Source organism: Triplophysa rosa, linkage group LG2 (genome assembly GCF_024868665.1).
Source record: "Triplophysa rosa linkage group LG2, Trosa_1v2, whole genome shotgun sequence".
NCBI classification, from domain to species: Eukaryota; Metazoa; Chordata; class Actinopteri; order Cypriniformes; family Nemacheilidae; genus Triplophysa; species Triplophysa rosa.
In genome coordinates, this window is record NC_079891.1 from 12015637 (window position 1) to 12034349 (window position 18713).

General features: G+C 44.0%; 1 long non-coding RNA gene across 3 annotated transcripts; it reads right to left on the bottom strand.

The window, feature by feature from the left end:
* Positions 1 to 547: 547 nt before the first annotated feature.
* LOC130564202 (uncharacterized) lies at positions 548 to 17522 on the bottom strand. 3 transcript variants are annotated; one of them, XR_008964218.1, is made up of 4 exons: positions 17334 to 17522; positions 12434 to 13557; positions 5550 to 5647; positions 548 to 3325 (listed from the first exon to the last, which is right to left on the bottom strand). It is a non-coding gene; the product is annotated as an uncharacterized LOC130564202 (long non-coding RNA). The 3 variants fall into 3 exon arrangements; XR_008964217.1 differs by having other exon boundaries at positions 12434 to 15068; XR_008964213.1 differs by lacking the exon at positions 17334 to 17522 and having other exon boundaries at positions 12434 to 15341.
* Between the last annotated feature and the right edge of the window lie 1191 nt (positions 17523 to 18713).

Here is an 18713-nt window from a genome sequence, read left to right on the forward strand (position 1 = left end):
TGGGTAGTTCATCTGTGCGATTGCTAAAAGAAAAACAAACAAACAAAAACAAAACGTAGAAACACCGACACTGCAGCCATTTGCTGTTGAGAAGCTGCCAGCATAACTTCCTATGCCGGCTTAAACAGAAAAGAAGTGAAACCACCAGATGCATCTAACTCATGAATGCGTTTGCAAAAATCTTCAACAGTTTGTTGCATTAAATTTGCAGTCATTACACGAACCAAACGTGCCAAATCAGGATTCATATTATTTAAGCACGTATTTATAAACAGTGAGGACATTTCAACGCTTACTGTAATATGAGCATCTTCTTCCCACACAAGTTTAAAACGAGAAACAAAAGCAGAAGCAGATTCGCCCATAATTTGCTTGGTATTTGTGGCATGGGTCAGATCTCTACAGACATGAGCATGGGCATCTAGAAAGCGCTTAACCTGCTCGAAAAATGTAGTGACATTATAGGAATCAGAGTAGTCACAAAAGTCGGCACACCAAAGCTCCAAAACAAAAATACTTTATTATTTAAAAAACTTTCGCATGGCACTTGACGTTTTGAGCACACAAGCTCTTCATCAGACAAAACACTGATGAACCTAATTTATACCTCCAGGTGTACAAGATCACATGACCTCTCAAAAATATATATAAAAAGATTACAATTATAATTGTAAAATATTTATAATACATCAATATATAAACACCCGCAAAAGTCAAAATAATAATATGATTAAATATAAATATAAATTCTAAATTATGCACCTGCAAACACACAAAAGACAAAAACAAATATTGTTAACCATTCTTAAAACCAAAACCTTTCCAAAACTATACAAAACACTGAATAAAAGAAAAAAGAAAAAACACGTTAAAGAAATGGACGATTGTCAAAATCCTCATATAATCCTCTGGTGGATAACGTATCCAATGTAAAAATCCAATAGGCCTCACGCTGTAAAAGCCGCTTATTGATATTGCCTCCACGTCGTGAACACTTCACTAACTCAATACCGATATACTTTAAAGTCGAAACTGAATGTCTCATTTCTGCAAAAATGCCGCGCTACCGGACTCTTTTGATCCTGGTGTCTAATTGTGCAACGATGTTCAGCAATCCGAGTTTTTAAAGGTCTATAGTCTTACCAATGTAACACAAACCACAGGGGCACCTCAACATATAGATCACATTAGATGTTTTACAAGAGATTGTACCCTGAATTTGTCAGTGTGAGGATGTGTAAAAGTCGAAGTTTTGTATGTGACGTTGCACTGTTGGCAATTCCCACACCTAAAATTGCCATGTGGTATGGTGTTCAAAAAATGAGGAGTAGATGGCAGATCGGCCTTAACCAGAATGTTACGAAGATTAGGCGCTCTTTTATAAACTAAACGAGGTGGTTGTTCTAAGCATTCCTTTAGATTAGGATCACTTTCCAAAATATGCCAATGTTTGGATATAATTGTCTCAATCTCCTTAGCAAGAGGCGAATATTGCATATAGCAATTAATACGACGATCAAACTTTTTATGTTTTTTGACAAGACACTCTTGTTGTGACATATCTGTGAACCGACTCGCAGCTGACTGAATCCATTCTTCTCTATATGCTCGTTTTGTGAACCTCTCTGCCAAAAGTCCCGATTGATCATGAAAATCTTCATCTCTACTGCAGATGCGACGAATACGACTGAATTGAGAAATAGGTATCGCACGCTTCAGCGAGACCGAGTGGTTGTCCATGTAAGATAGTATTGTGATCAGTAGGTTTTTGTTTACCAATGTTGTTTATGTATGGAGCTAGTCTTAAATTCTGCCAGCAGGACATTAAACATGAAGTGTATGTCAGAACTCGCAAAATGTTTTGCGAGATAATGCAAATATGTTTGCGAGAGAACACAAACGTTTTTCAAGGGAACGCAATGTTTTGCGACATAACGCAAAAGTTTTGCAAGATAACGCAAAAGTTTTGCGAGATAACGCAAACATTTTGCGAGATAACGCAAACATTTTGCGAGATAACGCAAAACCTTTAAAAATATATTTTCTCTTCCCTCTCATATTTTTTCCACCCCATCTCTCTAAAGGGGCTCCGTAAGCTTCCATACATGACAGGATGAAGAGGAAGCAATAAAATCAATACATATGAACCAGCATTGTTCTCTTCAGACATTTTGCTCAGAGTCAGCATTACATTCTCAGCATTTAGAACCACAAACACTAAAGAATAATATACAATTCAAAACAGTATGTGCATTGAGATCAAATGTTAGGAATAAGTTTAAATCCACTCTGATCAAAAACCCAAAGGGGCAACCACTAAGAACTAAATTCCTTATGATGGTGGTGAGTTTAGTTCAGGTTTTCAAAGAAATAAAATACACTTTTAACAACACCAAATTGAGCAGCTTCCTGAAGAATCCCCCTTACATCTGTTACATTTTTTTTCCTTTTTGTCCTTCCATCGTATTCTTTGTTCTCTATTCTCTTCAGTTTCCTGTTCTCGTAGCTCCCATAGCTATATGGCCTGCATAGTAAGTTCATGGATTTGAATCTCAGGGAACACAACTGATTAAGTGTAAATGGCCTTTAATGCACTGTAAATCACTCTGGATGAAAGAGTGCTGTGTGTAAAATGTTTTCTCTTGGGATAGTTCACCCAAAAATGAAAATTCTGTCATCATTTACCCATCCTCAGGTTTTTCCAAACCTGTATAAATTACTTTGTGTTTAATTTATACAGGTTTGGAAACAAGAACAAAGGAAGACATTTTTAAGAATGTCGGTAACCAAACAGATCTCATCCCCCATTAACTCTAAAACTATTTTTCCCCCTACTATGGCAGTTAATGGAGGATGAGATATGTTTGGTTACTGACATTTTTCCAAGTATTCTTCCAATAATTTATACAGGTTTGGACCAACCTGAGGGTGAGTAAATGATGACAGAATTTTAACTTTTGGGTGAACTATCTCTTTAACTGCTGTCTTTCACTCTCATTTCTCTATGTCTTGTCCGTTTCCTGGTCCATTCAAAGTTGCGCTCATCCCCCTTGCATGCTTTCTAACTGTATGTGGCAGAAGACTGATCCCCTGCTCCTCCAAGGCTGACAGAAGTAGGCTGCGGTCCGTCAGAGCCCAGGACCAATCAGAGTTGATGTGCATAGTAATAAGAAGCAGGGGCGGGATAATGAAGTTCCCAGTTTGCAGCCTGGAAGGCTATCCTCCGGTGTGCGCAGTGATTTATTTCCCCTGTCAAGAGCCAGGACAGCCAGGACTTGTCCTTCCCCATGGTCCCCGGGAACGGTAGTTCAGCTCCAGACCAGATCTGAGAGGAGAGGTATACCAGAGCTAGGCGTTAAAATGCAGAGTGCCCTACATTTCACACTTGATTTTTGTTTGAAACATAATTGTCAGAGAATTTAATGTTAGGTTCTGCAGGACTGTGATTAAGGAAGCAGCAGTTTTGTGGTTTTGGCTTAAGTTTTCTTTTTAATTCAGCTAATCTGTTAAGTAGGCTTATTATTTTACCATTTGACAAGGCAATTAGGTATTGGTTCTTTTTTCACAAAGTATGTAATAAACAGCACTTACAAACTACACCACCTCCCAAAATTACACATTATGCATAAACATTTATGCAGGTGCTAGAAGACATAAATAGATGGATCATCATGCATCATTTACCTAACTTTTTGACCCTTTGAAAGCATTTCTTACAGAATGTCAACCCCTTTCAAAACTTTTACAATGGTAAAAAAGGATTAATTAAATTCTCATGCTAATTACATTTATTAAACCGCATAACCTACTCATACCCCCCTTTCTATCAAGCTTATCTATTTTTGCATTCTTCTATCATTTCACAATGGCCTTAATGTTCAGATGTGACATCGGTGGGCTACACAAACCTTACTGTCTCACTGGCTTTCTAGGGTCACATTAAATCTTTGTCAGCCGTGACCTTGGCCAAACGTGTTACATTTGTCCAATGAAGCACTTAATGAGTTCATTTAAGTAATTAAGCATTCAGGTGGAAGAAAAAACACAGAGCAAACATGCCTGAGGTTGGCTTTACATCACTTTGGCTGAATGATGAAAACATTCATGCGTTTTAGAATGTTGTGTAGTTAGTTGGGTTACTGTTGCAAATGTAATGTAATGTTAGAAGTTCATCATCAGAGGTCAGCATCACTGGACTGTATCTTCAAGCCAATTTCTAATTATCTTCTTCATAATTATGTACCTTTATAAATAGTTGCTGTTGCCATTTGTTAATTGTGTTGTCTTACTTCCTCAGTTGCAATTTTTAGTAATTATCAGAATTATTAATTCTTTGTAGCTGCCTGTTTTTACAATTTAGAACATGTCTTTTTGAGTTTGTCAGCTGTATGATTCTGTGAGATGTTTTTGAGAAAAATCTAAACCTAAAAAAATGTTTTATTGGATTATGAAGGCATTTGTGGTTGCTGCATTGGCACGTTTGTGTTTGTTTGTAAATCTGAGCTCTGTCAATCACAAGTATCCCTCTTTGCCTGAACAGAGGTCCTGCACAGAAGTGCAACTGGACTGGATTTGCTTTATAGTAGACTACAGGTGCTGCTCCTCCGACCTCCCTATATAAAAGCAAACTTGGAAAACATATTTAAATATAAAAACTGTACACTTTTGCCAACTGAGTTCAATTATGACTTTCTGTGCCTTTGAGGAGTAGGCCTACCAGCCAATCCCATTATAAATACCAGGTATATTTATTTTGGGGGAAAATTTGATTTCTCAAAAAGATACTAAGTGAAAGTGAAGATCAACACAATATTTTCTTTGTAATACTTTTTTGTACAAATAAACATATTTCTAGCCTTGTCAAATGTCTGTTTTGTTAGCAATAGGCGCGTACGTGCATAATGTAAACAACACAAACTTATAGAGAATCAACAGTTATGCTGGGATATTGCGATGATGTATTGTGTGCTTGTGCTTCAGTTTCCCCCACTGCACGCCTCCATGAGCTCGACAGTTTTTGGAAACAATCGTACAGCTGTACACATACTATTTGAAGATATGAAGTATGCAATATTAATCTATAGGTACTCAAGATTAATATGAGATTGGCAGAAACTGTGTGTGTAACCTCCGCTTTAAGTAATGTTTACGTTAATCTTCACCTAAACCTAGTTTCAGTCTCAGACGTCATGCCCAAGGACTGTTGACTGAACGTCTGATGCATATGGCACACTTAACTACGAACACTTCATCAGATTTAAAGTCATACTCCGGTTGGTTGAATTTTACAGGATTTCTGGGAGACGTGCGTGTCACATTCTTTAACAGTCTGCCTGGAAACAACACAAAGCTGCATGATCAAAGAGGAAAGCTGTCATTTCACAATAAGCATTCATCAAGTTCAACTATACGTTGGATTCTTAAAAGTATGAGGTCATGGCATATACTCATAAACGTTGTTGTTAAACTTTTGAGACGTTCATGAATGCACACCGGTCTGTTAATGTGAGGACATTTCCACATTTCCGAAACTTGATTGGTTGCTTTACCTGTTAAATGGCCTCTAGGGTGGTCCTCGTCCATTCAAAGTGGCCATAACACTACCAAAACCTTCTTTCTCTTCTTGACAAATGTTATAGCTTTCTAGCTGAAAATCAGAAGCAAAATGACATTATTAGCAGGGTCATTTTAGGTGAGCCCCATCCTATTCCACTGGAGAAAACCAAACCACTTAAAGCAAAAATAAAAGCTATTTTATTAACTTGATTACAGAATAGTATGAGGAGCCGTTTAGGCATTAATTATTGAAATGACTCTTACAAACACTAGTGAAATAAAAACATTGATCAAACTTAGTGAAATTCATTCATATGTATTAATGAAATACATCTTACAAGCACCAGTGAAATGAAAACATTGATCGAACTTAGTGAAATTCATTCTGTATTACTGAAATGTCTCTTACAAGCACTTGTCATGGCTCTGCTTCATTTAGTCATGTTTTTCTTGGTCCTGTAGCAGGGTCATGACAAAGCCTTTGGTTATGTGTGGAGAGAAACATATTATTGTCCTTTTGACAATAATATACGTTCCCTTTCTGTCGGTCTCTCGACGTTGTGTCGAACCGACAGAATGGGGTTTGTCTTGAGAACCTATCATCTTCTGAGTATTTAGAAAAGGCCAATGAAAATTGGCGAATGAAATTTGCATGCCGGGCTCCTCCGCGGATGTCCGGGTATAAGAGGGAAGCCGGCGTGCTCATTCAGTCACCTTTTGTTCTTCAGAGCCTACGCATCTGGTGAGCTTCTCTACGATCTGGGTGATCATTCTTTCTGCTGGAATCTACGACGTGGACAGCGGACGGTCCCTTCCTGCAGTGACTCTCGCCTGGGCATCTCGGCAGTTCCGGAGGTGTTCGAGCAAAAATTTCCTTTCTAAATGAGAAACTCCTCTGGCCAATACTTGCGCAGATGAGTAACGCTGAGAAGGTCCGCTTTCTCGACGTACCCGTCTTGCAAGGGGGGGCTGGTTGGTGTTACTGTCGAGCCGCAGCAGCACCGCTCACCCCCCGCCCGTCGGGGGGGCGCGAGACCCGAACGCGGCCTCCCCGGAGGGTTCTCGACAGTAAGAAGCAGTCCTCCGTGCCGCAAATCGGCCGCCTCGGCCATCGAGTCCCGTGCACTGCCTGCTTCCCAGCAGCCCTGGTCCTCTTCAACGCCCTCCAGCTCTGGCGCCCCCCACTCAGGCGGCCCCCCCTGGAGGAGACAGCAAAGAGGAGACCATTGCCCCATCACCAGCCGCGGGGCAGCGGCCGTCATGGGAACACCTCAGGGAGATCGAGGCTACCATTGGGCCCGACCCCAGCCACATCGCTGGGAAGTCGGATAGGGACGGATCCTGCCCCGTCCCTCCATCTGCTGGCCCCCTCCGGGGGGCTGGCGCCCACTTACTCTCAAAAAGGAGAGTTTCCTCTCTCTCTGGGTTACCACAGCCGCTCTCACCCTCTGCACGACGGTGAACGGCAAACTCGACGTAGCGTCATGGCGAAGCGCAATGTCGAGTATAAACACCAGCCTTCAGCACTCTCAGACAGACAGTGCATCGAGCCGGACAATCGCCAGGCAGGAAAAACAGCAGAGCCGATCTCCTACCCGGGGGTCCTCCCCCGGCAAGGAATCCATACTGCTAGCCATCGAACCACCCTCCGCGGGGGCGATGAAGCAGATCAAACCTCTAGTCCCCCTGTGTCAGTTCTGGGAGCCTGGTCTCAGCTTCCCAGACTGTCAGGCTGGCTGAGGAAGACGATCCGTCTCGGCTACGCAATTCAGTTCGCTACACGTCCGCCCAAGTTCCGGGGTTTACCTCAGTCAGAGGCAGGGATGCCCCTGTACTTCGGGCGGAGGTCGCCTCCCTTCTGGTGAAGGGAGCGATCGAGCCCGTCCCACCAGCCGAGATGTTCAGCTGGTTCTACAGCCCGTACTTCATTGTCCCCAAGAAAGGCGGAGGGTTGCGCCCTATCTTGGATCTGCGTGTTCTGAACAGTCACCTACACAAGCTGCCTTTCAGGATGGTCACGCAGAAGCGCATCCTGGCGTCCGTCAGGCGTCAGGACTGGTTCATGGCAATCGACCTGAAGGACGTGTACTTTCATGTCTCGATCCTCCGTAGGGACGGGCATATCAGTACAGGGTCCTCCCCTTCGGTCTTTCCCTGTCTCCACGAGTCTTTACGAAGGTCGTGGAAGCCGCCCTCCTTCCCCGTAGGGAAGGAGGTGTGCGGGTACTAACTATCTCGACGACTGGCTCAAGTTTTGGCACACTCTTGAGATCTGTTGTGTACACACAGGGACCTGGTGCTCCGGCACCTAGATCAGTGGGGCTACAGGTCAACTGAGAAAAGAGCAAGCTCTCCCCGGCGCAGAGCATCCTCTTTCTCGGTAGGGAACTCGACTCTGTCCTCACGAGCGGCCCCGCTCACCCCCCGGGGGGGCGCGAGTCCCGCGACGAGGAAGCCCGCACCCTCGCGGCCTCCCAGAGGCAGAGCGCGCCCGGTCAGTGTTGAACTGCCTGAAGATCAGACAGTCAGCGGTCCCCCTGTAACAAGAGGCTCCTAGGATACATGGCATCCTCGGCGGGGGTGGTCCCCCTCGGGTCGATGCACATACGACCGCTCCAACACTGGCTGCAGAGTCAAGTTCCTTGGAGAGCGTGGCACACCGGCAGCAGGCGTATGGTCACACGCTTTTCTGCCGACACACCCTAACCCCCTGGTCTCCATGACCTTCTTGCGGACAGGGGTCCCCTTTGGGATGCCTCCCTGCAAGGTTGGGGTGCTGTGTTCAATGGGCAAGCAGTGTCGGGGCGGTGGACGGGCCCCCGCATGCGTTGGCATTCAACTGCCTAGAGTTGTTGGTTGTGCTACTTGCATTGAGGACTACCTCTCGTGCAGGGAAGCACGTGCTGGTCCGGTCGGACAGCACAGCTGCTGTGGCGTATTCTTTTACTCACAGCAGCTAACATGATTCGCCCGACGCCTCCTCCTCTTGAGTCAGCAGGTGATCAGCTCCCTGTGAGCCACACACATCCCAGGCGTCCTGAACCAGACAGCCGATGCGCTCTCTCGTCAGTCGACGCCTCGCGGAGAGTGGCGACTCCCTTCCCGCGCAGCCGGCTCATTTGGGGGCAGTTCGGCCAGGCACAGGTGGTCCTGTTGCCTCCCCGGACTCCACCCATTGTCCGCTTTGGTACTCCCTGTCCGAGGTACCCTCGGCACGGATGCCCTTGCGCACAGCTGGCCGCGGGACAAGCGGAAGTACGCTTCCCCCCAGTGAGCCTCATTGCACAGGTCCTGTGCAAAGCCAGGGAAGAGGAGCATCAAGTGGTACTTGTTACGCCCCTTTGGCCTAACCAGGACTTGGTTCTCGGAGCTGAGGCTCTGACAACAACTCCCCCCTGGCCGCTCCCCCTGGCGGACAGCTTCCCCAGGGGAAGGGGCACGTTACGGCATCCCAGGCAAAACCTGGTCTCCATGTCTGGACGGGACGAGGAGATCCTGAATGACCCACCCCCGGTCCGGTTGGGACGTCACTCAGGTTAAGGGCTTCGGCCACTGGGCGGCTATACGCCCATAGGTGGTGCCTCTTCTCGTCCTGGTGCTCTTCTCGGTGAGAAGACCCGCGGAGTTGCTTGGTCGGGTACGAGCTGTCCCGTCCTCAAGAGAGACGGGGGAGTAACCTCTCCCCCTCCACACTGGGAATTTATGTAGCCGCTACGGCCGCTCATCATGACCCAAGTGCTGGGTAGCCTCTGGGACAGCACGACCTGGTCATTAGGTTCCTAAGGGGCGTGAGAGGGTGACCACCTTACCCGCGCTCCGTACCCTCTTGCGACCTAGGTGCAACCCTTCGAGCCTCTCGGGGTTGCCGCTCTTTCTCAGTCTTGATAAAGATGGCTTTCCGCATGGCGCTCACCTCCAAGAGGGAAGGGGATCTACAAGCACCCTCCGTTTCCACAGATTGCCTAGAACTCGGGGCCGGGATTCTCACGTTATCTTGAGACCCCGCCCCGGCTACGTGCCCAAGGTTCCCACCACTCTCCCGAGAGACCAGGTGGTGAACCTGCAGGTGCTCCCCACCGGGGAGGAAGACCCAACCTATCCGTGTTGTGTCCAGTACGCGCACGGCGCCTCTACTTGGACCAGACGCAGAGCCCAGAAGCTCTGAGCAGCTCTTCTCTGTTTCGGAGGTCAGCAGGAGGGCTGTCTCCAAACAGAGGTTGGCGCACTGGATCGTGGATGCCCTCGTTAGGGCATACCGATCTCTTTCGCCCCTGCCCGTTGGGGGTGAGGCTCACCCCTCGTGGCTGGCTCAGGGCGCCTCTCTGCCAGACATCTGCAGAGCTGCGGGTTGGGCTATGCCTCACAACTCCGTGAGGTTCTAATACCTACGCGCGGAACCGGTGTCAGCCCGCATCCTGGCAAGGTGTGGGACCGGCAGCCGGTAGGGCATACGCCTGGACCTAGTGCTCCATACGTGGTAACACCCCCTCCGTGGGCTGTTCCGTCTGATGTATCCTCATGAATGGCTCCCACCTTGGCAACCCATGACCTCCCCAGGTGGACTCCCACCTTGCGGTTAACTCCTGCAGTCCGCACATTCCTCCCATGAGTTCTCCCCTGATGGTGAGACCATGTGGTGTCTCCACTAATTCCTCCCTACGGTAGGTAGTGGCCTCTGCAGCGTTTTTCCCCCAGCGGGAATAATGCTTACCCAGTGGCCCGTACGGTGCCGGGCGGCTTCTCGCCATTTAGAGAATTAGGCCTCCGCCCGTGACGGCCGGTGACAGCGTCTTCCCAACTTTGTGTAAAGCTCTGGGTCCCCCTTCCACTCCACTGGAGGGTCATAATTTCGCGTTAGCGTGTTCGTCTGACTCACCCAGGCCAGTCAACGTCGCTCCGCAGAGATTGTGACGCGGCTCAGTGCTATGGCGTTTTCCATAGGAACCCCATTCTGTCGGTTCGACACAACGTCGAGAGACCGACAGAAAGGGAACGTCTTGGTTACGGATACAACACTGGCCGCCCACCCCAGCGGTCGGGGGAGGATGCTTTAGGCTCCTCAGACCAAAGGTGAATGAATGATCACGCCGGCTTCCCTCTTATACCCGGACATCCGGTGAGGAGCCCGGCATGCAAATTTCATTCACCAATTTTCATTGGCCTTTTCTAAATACTCAGAAGATGATAGGTTCTCAAGACAAACCCCCTTCTGTCGGTTCGACACAACGTCGAGAGACCGACAGAAAGGGAACGTCTTGGTTACGGATACAACACTGGCCGCCCACCCCAGCGGTCGGGGGAGGATGCTTTAGGCTCCTCAGACCAAAGGTGAATGAATGATCACGCCGGCTTCCCTCTTATACCCGGACATCCGGTGAGGAGCCCGGCATGCAAATTTCATTCACCAATTTTCATTGGCCTTTTCTAAATACTCAGAAGATGATAGGTTCTCAAGACAAACCCCCTTCTGTCGGTTCGACACAACGTCTCGTTCCCTCCATCAGGGAACCGAGGTTACATCCGTAACCAAGAGGTTCTCTACAATGTCTTGTCATTGGCCCCGCTCCTCTCGTTTCCTTGTTATCTTTCCCTGAGTGTTTGATTTCCCACACCTGCCCCTTGTCGTTATCCCTCATTTGTCTTTCCTTTAAATACCCTCTTGTTTCTTTGTCTTGTGCTCGTGTATTGCGTGTATTACGTTTGTTGTGCTCACCGTTTGATGTCTACCCTACGCTCCATGTTCGCTGTGTCCTGTGTTCTGGTGTTTTGCTCTGAATCCCCTGTCCTAGTAAGTGTTTAGTTTAGCCATTTGTCAAGTATTGTCTAGTTAAGTGTTAGTTTAGCCTAGGTCCTGTTGTGTGTTTATTTTGTTACCTTTTCGTTTACCCCGTCGTGGGTGTTTTGGTTCTGTTTTTGTTGGTAATAAAAGTCTTGTTTGTTAACCCCTTCACTGCCTGCCTGCATCTGGGTTCTTTCACGCCAGCCGTGACAAGCACTACTGAAATAAAAACATTAATCGAACTTAGTGAAATTCATTCATATGTATTATTGAAATACCTCTTACAAACACTATAGTGAAATAAAAACATCGATCGAACTTAGTGAAATTCAATCATATGTAGCCTATTACTGAAAAGTATTTTACAAACACTAGTGAAATTCATTCATATGCATGCTAAACAGCCTTTTATAAACACAAGTGCACTACTGAGGCAACATATTTCAGGTATAGTTGATGAAAGAATTCAGTGTAGTTGATGAGAGCTTATTTCACTTGAAAAGGAAGCTGCACCCGCACTTCTGTTTAGTTAGATTTGAGCCCAGGCAAACCTTTGTTATACATCTATTGTTGTGTTGCAAAATGTAGTTTTAAGAGTTCGTTAGAGCACAATGTGGTTGTCTAACTTTACAATTTGAGGCCGAATTATAAAGGCGCGTTACTAGTGCTTGTAAGATGTATTTCAGTAATACATATGAATGAATTTCACTAAGTTGGATCGATGTTTTTATTTCACTAGTGTTTGTAAGAGTCATTTCAATAATTAAGGCCTAAACGGCTCCTCATAGAATAGACTAGCACCTGGAACCACACACAACAGAGGTTAAATCACAATGTCTCCGTATTCTCATACAGTATTTTCTGATTGTCTGCTACATTTTTTATTTTAATATTGCAGTATTTTTAACAGCAATTGTAAATGTTTTATTAGTAATTGGTTATTAATTGTTGCAGATGTGAAGGTGTCACGGACATGCCAGGCTCACTCACAACACAACGCTCAAAGTCATGTCTTGCCTTCTATGGATCATGTACTTTTAAGAGCTTACAAACTTAAATTTAAAATCCTTTGTGAGCAAAGCAACATACATCACTCACCTTGTATTTCTGCTTAACTCAACAGCAAGGCTCCCCCTAGTAACAAAATAAATATACTAAAATACGTATATTACATTTTTTCATTCAAAGTAGGCCTATACGACAAATCCATTTTCATATTTATGGACTTCATACTTAATGAACTTAATGTACTTTATTGCACTTATTGTATAATAAATAAGTATATTTAAAGTCTGCTATTTGGAACAACTAATTTTGCATTTAATGCACTTTAATTGTGCAGAATGTTTAGGTTCAACTGTAGATAAAGAAATGCATTTTATTGGGCTAAAGTGGAACTATTGCAAGTATACTTCAGGTACAATTTAAAAATCTTGCATTAAAATACATATATTATTAAAAGAAAATGCAATCCTTATCAAAAGTGACATTAAAACACATTTTAGACTTAATATTAAGAAATATGCATTGTGTACAAATAGTCCCCATACAAACAATCCGCATTTTTGTTTTTTGTTTGTGTTATAAGTTTCATGTTATATAATGCATCCAAGCCTATCCTAAACCTTACTATCAATTTGTGGGAAACCAGCTAGCTAGTTCTCTAGCTACAGTACATATTTGCATTGCCTGTATCTTTTTGTAACTGTATGGGTCTGAATGTGTTAGAGTGTGTTAATAAGTGCTCTTATTCCATAAAGACGTAATGGATTTGCAGTGCAGAAAGGCAAATAAGCATGCACATTTGTCATCACTGGTGATCCAGAACTGGTAGTTCCTCAGCTAGCTGAATTCAATTTTTGATGCTGATCAGCTGTGTATTTCAATTTGTGCAGTAGCTAGATACATCCAGTCTTATGAACACACATTTATCACTCAGGAGAAATACACAAACATGTGCTGGCCACAGATCATGTTGGTCCCAGAGCAGGTCCTTTGAGGAGGCTAGGTGACAATGGCAGCTTGACTTGGCTAATGAATACTTCCCTTTCCTCTTTCTTTTCTTCTCATCTTTTGCTCTTCTTTCAATAGCTCCTCTGGCATCATCCTCTTGGCAAACACCATCATCTTCAGTGTGACCCTGTGGCCTCAAAATGTCGCCTGCAGACTCACTGTCATGATTGGCTTTGGTAGGGACAAACAGGGTGAGGAGATAGTATCAGCTGTAAACAGAGAAAATACATTAATACAATATAATGAGGGAGAAAGAGATTATGTGATTAAAAAGCAATTTAGACACAATGCCATGATTGCCATCTTTACAGTAGCAACATCCTGTGCCTTTAAGGTTACTATTTTATTTAATTTTATTTCATTAAAACTTGAGTAATTTATGAAAAATTGTGTAACTTATTGCTTATGCTTGTCTTTTGAAGGAAAACGTCTGTTTTGTGCGACTTCAGAGTAACATTCAGTTTCTATGAGACAGCACATTCAGCTACTCAAACTGTATTTTTGTAAGAACATTATGTGTTAGTCATGTCACAGACATGCTACCTTGGAGCGCTTACCAACCAACGTTTTTCTAACTCATGCTAGTGTACAGGTAGTGTTATCAGCACTCAGATATCAGCTGCCTGCATCAGTGTGCTTTTCATGCTTCTCTCTCTCACAATAAAAACGCAGGTAGAGGTCAGTTATGGAATTACTGTACATACTGTATACACATATAATACATAAAGAAAATCAAATACCATGCACTGTGCAGTATTTTACCTTTTTTTTGTGTTTTTCAGTTTTTCTTATTTTCTCCTGTAAAGCTGCTTTGGAACAATGCACATTGTGAAAAGCGCTAAATAAAATTGAATTGAAATACATACACACGCACACACACACGCATGCACGCACGCACATACAAACACAAACACACTCATCTTGAGGAACTCCTTATATATTGACATCTTAGTAATAATTCATTTATTCCTCTTTTCTATGGGTCAGCACAGTGCTCTGCTAGCAATAGTCAATAATGAGTTTTCCATATTCTCAACAGACTCTCTATGGCCCTAATTCTCTTCACATGCCACTGTCCTCGGAAACCTCTGCTGCAAATGTTGGTGTTTACTGTAAGGAGCAGGTGTCGAGGTAGTGGCTCTGTCCTGGGTCTCAACCACCAGGCTCATGGCTCACATCTGTCAGTCCCAGTCAGCCTGTGTCCTTAGCGACCGCATAACCAACAGCTGCTCAAATAGGTCACTGATGGGTGGATGCCGAAGAGATGCTCAGAGCTTGTTGAAGGGTACTGCGGACATGCCTTGGCCTTATAAATGAAACTTTGAAACCCTTTCTTGAGGCCATAGAATGGAATGCTGGTGGACTCCTGGAGTCTACCAGCAGTCAGGAAGGCTCTCAATGTTGTGATGGATATGGATGGGGATGGACATGTGGTAGCACAGAAGTGACAAAGGGCAGTTGGGTGACTGTGTTCATATGGTCACTGTAGACTAGAGGATCGAGGCTGTGTTTATGATCTGAAGTGGATGTTTTAATGACAGCATAAATGTGCATGGATGAGAACACAAACATATGTATAAAATCGCATACTCGTCTAGATACACACCAGATGCACAAATGCCTTAGTTCTCCATTTGGCTCCTGGGTGGGACCAGTATAGGTCATGGCCTTGCCCACCTACGATACAGATTCTGTAGGCTGGGACTTCCTTTGCTGCAGCCTGAGAGGGGAGGGATAGCAGAGTAATTACACCCTGCCTTTGAGTGAAAGGCATTCCTGAGGTCTGGAGTCAGTGCAACTATACTCCACCCCTACCAGGGCTCACCACCCGACCAACTCCCCACAAACCCCCCACACCCCATCCATGAGATGGGCACTAATTGGCACATTCCCCTGCCAGTGTGGGTGCTCGGAATGTCAGTGTGCCACATGTCCCAGTTGCAAGAAGCAGGTGAAAATGTCTGTTTTTTGTTGCTGAGAAGGGCCTGTCCACCGCAGAGATGGTTTCCTAAACACTGCATCACCCTCCCACGCTAATGAAAGAAAGAGAGAGTCCCTCCCTGAGAAGACAATGAAATGCTAATTCATCAAAGCCTGCTACCATTTTCACAGGGGAAATGAATTCATTCAAACATGAATGCTATTATATGCAGATCATCTCAAATGTGTGAAGCCACATTAATTTACATCAAAGCTCAATTGTGTACATATAATCCTGAATTTGAAATTGACCTGAATTACAGTATTAACAGAACAGTGCATTTTGCTTACATGTCACATGATCATTGTGGAATGTTGGTTTTCAGTTCTGAACGTTCACGTCAGGTATTGTTGCCAGTGCCACAATAGCAGTCGAACAGATACTCCAAATTAGGAAATACAGTAATGTAAAAATGTCTCCATCCACCAATAACTTTATATTGAGGAAGGATAAATTTAAGCCTTGTGGCTTAAATCGGACAGCCTTACGTCTGCTTGCCAGACATATAAATAACTGCCATGTTAAAGATTTTTCTGCTCTGTTTTTATGGTAGTGAGTTTGAAGTCATTTTATGGGCCTCTTGTCCCCTTTTTATGAAGTGCTCCTGCCATCTGGAAAGTTCCAGCTGTGATGTTCCATGTCTCATTTATGGCCGTTTGTCTGTTGATTTCAAGATCCAATGCTTGTTAGAATATTGCTGTCACGGATGAGGCAGGAAGAACCCAAGTGCAGGCAGTGGCAATGAAGGGGTTTTAACAGATCTATTAATACAAAACAATAAACAGAAACAAAACACCCACGAGGGGGTAACGAGGACACGACTAATGTATAAAAGAACTGAAAACAAAACACTTCCCTCGATGGGGCAAAAACAACAGGACAAAAATAACTAAAATATAACACGACACAACGTCTAATAACAGGCAAGGTACAAGCACAAGAAAACTCAACACAAGGCACGGCGAACACTCACATGGAGAGGTACGGGGCACGAACGAAAAAGCACAATGTACGTAATCCAAGCGCACAAGACAAAGAAACATGAGGGCATTAAATAGGGAAGACTAACGAAGGATAATGACACAGGGCAGGTGAGGGTAATAAGCCACGGCCAGGAAACAATACAGGAAATGAGAGGGGCGGGGCCAATGACGAGACACTGGAGAGAACGCATATTATTGTCAAAAGGACAATAATATGTTTCTCTCCACACATAACCAAAGACTTTGTCATGGCTCTGCCTCAGCACCTGGAAATCCAACACTAGGTGAAGCAGAACCATGACAATTGCCCTCAACAGATATAGACTGAGGAAATAACCATATTCAGGATAGGGCTGTAGTCAAGTCCACCATTGTCGAGTCCAAGACAAGTCCAAGACCAGGACTAGTCGAGACCGAGTCAAGTCCGAGTCCAAAGAGGTTCGAGTCCAAGTCAAGTCCAAGTCCAGAGAGGTTCGAGTCCAAGTCAAGACCGAGTCCAATTGAGACAGTCAAGACAGAGACAGAAACAAATCATGACTACAAGACCACATACTTAACTATTGATAATTTATGTGATGCAAGAGACAGCATATATTCTATTCTATGATAATCATTTTCATTATTGTTTGTAATGATCAAAAAGCAGATAAAATAAGGTCATTTTATTTTTACTATATAGGTATAGCACTAAAGTCACAAAGCCGAAGTGTAACTGTTTATTACTTTTTTAAGGAACTTTTTTATCAGCCCTCCTAACAGCAAGGTTGTGCAGCAATGAACACTTTTGTGCGTGTGTGTGCGTGCGCGCGCCTGCCCGTGCACGTGCGTGTTGGATAGATGAGCCGCTAGAAAGAGCAGAGGCTCCATGGCTCGTTTATAAGCACGTCGGTGCCCATCCTTAAATAACATGTTCATCACAATGACAATAAAAATACGATCATTCTTATCTTTAAGCCCTACTTTCCAAACTGTGTGAAATACTCAAATGCAATGCTAACTCTGAATCATGGCATTAACTTACCTCTCTTTGTGATGCCTTTGCAGGTGTCTTACGAAATTGGATGTTGTCCCACATGTTTCGGGGAAAGTTTTGTTGCAAAAAGTTTCCTTTTAAGCGCACTGTCCATACATTTATTATGGTTTGTAAAACCAATCTGTATTATGCCGCTGCTCGCTCACATCGTGCCTGATGAATGATTGATGCTGGTTCGCGCCGCGGACGAATCATTCATTCGAACCGGTTCTTTCTTTTTAGTGAACCGGTCGAACCAGTTCAGCTGAATCGTTCCCGTTTAGCGTCTCCCGTAAACACTTAATATCATCCACAAATTAATTCAGTTATTCACTTTCTGGCGTGCATGACAGTCCCGCAGACTTGAACCAATATACCGGAGTTATTTAATTACAACAACAGCACACACTGAACTGAACTGCTGTGTGAAAAGAGAACTTATGAGCACGTGCAGCTCTCGTTCTAGAGTCGAGAGTCGGCAACAGTTTTCGGATCATTAGTTTTCGGATCACAAGAATATTGGTCTATCAATGTTTTGTTTTGAAGGAGAAAATAAAACATATATCGCTGGACTCGGACGAGACCGACTAGAACATTTGCGAGACCAATGACCATGTCCGAGACAACTCCGAGTTCAAATACCAACGAGTCCAAGACAAGTCCGAGACCATAAAAAAACGCCTCGAGTCCGAGACCGGACTCGAGTACTACAGCACCAATTCAGGAAGACATACAGTGTGCTAATTTGTTGACATGATTGACAAATAATGATGGTAATGTTGGTATTTTGTTAGATGAATAGAATAGAATAGACTAGAATAGAAAGCCTTTATTGTCATTGTATATTTTGCATACAATGAAATTGGAGCACTGCTCCTAACTGGTGTTAGAAAGACAGACATGTAATCACAGACAATAAATAGACTATAGACTATACAGTGCGAATTTACAACATGTACACAAGTTTTCATTTGAAATGGGATAAGTAACAGTAGTGATTAAGTGATATTATTGCACACTGGTATATATTTTTGCACATGTACAGTATGTTGCACATTTACTGCAGGTATAGTGTACCATAGTAAGTAAATATTAAGTGAATGTTTAAAATGTTTTGAAGGAGATGTTACACATAAAAGGCGATATTGCACATTGAATCATGTCACTAAATGTTTAAAAGGTGATATTACACATTGACAGAAAAGAGATTGGAATTAAATAAAGTAGCTGTAGTTGACTGACATGGCTGAAATAATATATATATACTGTATATATATATTTTACAATGGCCATTGCCTTTAGTGCAATTTATATACATGTATTTAAAGTCCTGATGGCAACTGGGAAGAAACTGTCCTGTAAGCGAGTAGTCCTTGCTCTTAGGTAGCT